Below are 3,682 nucleotides of genomic sequence, written 5' to 3'. Positions count from 1 at the left end.
ACAAAGCCGCTTCACAGAATTCCGTCAAGGACAAAAGTTTTAACATGAAACAAAAACACATAGGGCCCCTAGGTGAGCAAGGGGCGGAAAAACTCCCTTAGAACTGAAGGATAAACCTTGGGAGGAACCAAGGCTCACACAGGGGACCTATCCTCCTCTGGTCAATCTTGCTACAGATTACTGAAAAAAGTTCATATAATCATAGTAAAGATAGTAAATAATGAAAGCAATGATGATGGTGTTAATAATAACTAGATTTGCATTTCCTGAAGGAAAAACATAGTGTTTGAAAATAGCTTGTGTGTGAGTGTATGTCTCTGTGTGTTAGTGTGTGTGTGTGATTTTGTGTGAGTGCACATCTGTGACTTTGTCAATGTATATGATTAATCAACCATAACATTATGACCACCACCTACAAGTGGATCAAACACAGCAGTGCTGCTGGAGTTTTTAAACCCTGTGTCCACTCTCTGTCCACTCTGTGAGACACTCCTCCCTCGTTGGTCCACCTTGTAGATGTAAAGTCAGAGACAGTAGCTCATCTGTCGCTGCACAGTGTGTGTCGCTCGTCCTCTAGTCCTTCATCAGTGACACAGGACGCTGTCGGCTGGATGTTTTTGGTCGGTGGACTGTTCTCAGTCCAGACACTGAGGGGTTTAAAAACTCCAGCAGCACTGCTGTGTCTGATCCACTCTACACCAGCACAACACACACTAACACACCACCACCACGTCAGTGTCACTGCAGCGCTGAGAATGATCCACCACCACATCACATCTGCTCTGTGGGGGTCCTGGGCGTGGGGAAGGAGGGGTAACAAAGTATGCAGAGCAACATATGTACTACAGCTTGTAATTGTAGAACTACAAAGTGGTCCTGTGTGTGCATCTGGTGCAGTAATTCATGCAAAAGGAGCACCACTGACTGCAGTACTGACAGCATATACTGTACATAATTTTCAGTAGAACAACATTTCAGTATTAAAATGATTTTAAATTTGTCTTAAATAATAATCTAATTTTCTGAGATAATGACTTTTGGGTTTTCATTGGCTGTAAGCCACAATCATCATAAATTATTATGAAATACATCATTCAGTTGGTAATGAATCTATATGAGTCATAAAATATGAGTTTAACTTTTTCAACTGAATTACTGAAATACATTAACTTTTTTATGATACTGTAATTTATTGAGATGCACCTGTATATTACTAGACAAGCAAAACTACAGAAGCACTAGACAAGTTGATACTCTATAGAACACCTACATCTACAGACATGTCTATCCAAATAAAGTGAAAACTTGTACTGTGACTATGAATTACATTTATCAGATCTACAGAGAACAACTGGGACTTGATACAGACTCCAAATCATGATACTTAAATAAAAGGCTTTTATTGTGATTCCTAAAGACCTGTGATATGCTAAATATTATTTGACACCCTATGCCTCATCTTTTAGTAATTTCTTTCTCCAAAATAAAGTGGTTCATCAAATGTATTATTTTACTTTTAGGTAACATTACAAAAACTTTCCTACATCTTCGTACCATTGCTAAAGCCTCACCCACAAAAGGTCTCCCGATTTTAGGTTGATCGGAAACAGATAATCTATAATCAAGTCTTTACTCCTTTCATCTTCTCCAAGTGCAGTCAGGAGTGCCCCGAATGTGAATCGTAAATATGAAACATGTTGAATATTAATGACTCAAAGTTCTGTAGTGTGGGTGAATTCCGATTCTCGGGTGTGAAATGCCTGTTAACATCAGGCCCGAAAGATGATAAAGCAGTGAGAGTTGAGCTGGGGTTATTCCACCGCTGTCCTCTGTGTTTGTTTACATCAAATGTGTCGGAACCGAGCAGAGTGCTGTAACTGAGGCAGTGTTCAGTGAACAGGTGCCAGGTAATGTGCTGAAATATTGAATACTCTAATTTCAAAATCTTATGAGGCAACAAGAGCACAGGACATCTGCTAGAGTTAGAGAGATGTAACATTTCAGGAGAAACTCCCACAAGGTTTTGAGGAGTATATTAATAATATTCTAAGTAATATTCTTGTCCTTCAATATATCCCTGAGTTTAAATAAAGTTTAATCGATCATATAAAACACCAGAAATCACTACACACATGATATGGTCATCACATACAGCACCAGAACTTTATATATTTAGCTGATGCCGTTTTAAAATCTCTCTCGACTCCTTAGGCAGAAAGAGCCAAATAGAACCCTTCCACTTTCATTGTGATCTGTCATTGTGGCAGGTAGTGCATGTCTGCAGCCAGACTCCATTGAATAAAGCTCCATCTACACCCTCGCGGTCTGTCTGCTCTGACTGACATAAATGACTCTGGAGTAAATGTGTTCAATATACTTTTTTACTGTAGACTTTGTTCTGCTTCATAATTTGTAAGAAGTGTTTATTAGTTTTGCTTGAGTAAAGGACAATGTATCTGCCACTGAGGAATCTGCAGAATGCTCTATAATGCCTTGCTTTGTCTAAGGCAGTTTCTAAAGAAGTACATTTTGCACTTGATTTATGATCGCTGTCTCTGAAGACGCTGCAGAATGTCCAACAGTAATGCTCTGCTTCCTCAAAGGCAGCAATCATGCTATTCAGCTTTGTATAAGCATCTGCTTCAGAGGCAACAGAGCATAATTAGTGTAGGTCCTTCAGAGGCAGCAGTTATGACTCAGATGTCCAGGAAATAAATTCAGAGGAAATCCAATCTTCAACTTCCTCTGAGACATTATCCTCCATTCGAGTAAAACAAAATTTTGGAACACTTCCAATCATCATGGAACTTTACTCAGTCTACAGTTAAAATGCTACTAAGCACATTATCTCACACTGTCCAGAGCAGGTGAACGTGAGGGTCTGGGAAGCGCTTTACTGGTTTATGGTGCTGTATTTAAAAGTCTCTGTCCAACGTGTGTTAACCAATCACGTTCATCCCCACCTGTTGCCTGGTAACTGATCTGGTGTGGGAAATGTCCTGTAGTGAGGGGAAAGCTGCTCCAGAGTTGGACAGTGCCGTGTTCCACCCCCTGGAGGGTCTTCCTCTCCTGAACAGGACTGTTTCCGTGTCTTTCTGTTCTGAGGTGGTGAGGACAATCTCGAACTGTGGAATTACTCAGGGTCTTCTCAGGAACTTTAGTCACTACTGATAATCAGAAATGTCCCTGTACCCTACACAGCTTTGATGAATGAGGTCCAGTGGGAGACACACACACACACACACACACTATGTGAATCTTAAACTTTATTAATAACTTCTTTATCCATGTTGAAGGGGATAAGAATCTAAAACAACGTGAGCTAGAAAGATACAAACAGATTAATCCATTTAGAAGAGCTCTCAGTACTTTAAAGATTATGATGAATATAATGAGTTATTCGTGCAAATAATAAACATGTGTTTGGTAACCGATATTATTAATAAACCGTGTTTACAAACATTAAGACAAGGCATGTTTTTTTTTATAGAGCACTAGTCATTAAAAGTGCTTTAGTAATGTATTAGAGAACTATCCTGAAAAATAAAATGCCAAACTCCTCTCTATAGTTCTGATGTGTCTGAAATTCCAGCATCACATGCCACATCCAGTGAAGTGTCTGAACTCCAGATTAGCCTCAGCCTGTGATTAGTCTGAGCTGGTGATTAGTCCCAGCCTGTGA

The sequence above is a fragment of the Hoplias malabaricus genome, chromosome 9 (assembly GCF_029633855.1).
Source record: "Hoplias malabaricus isolate fHopMal1 chromosome 9, fHopMal1.hap1, whole genome shotgun sequence".
NCBI classification, from domain to species: domain Eukaryota; kingdom Metazoa; phylum Chordata; class Actinopteri; order Characiformes; family Erythrinidae; genus Hoplias; species Hoplias malabaricus.
Note: the sequence above shows the minus strand (reverse complement) of the source record.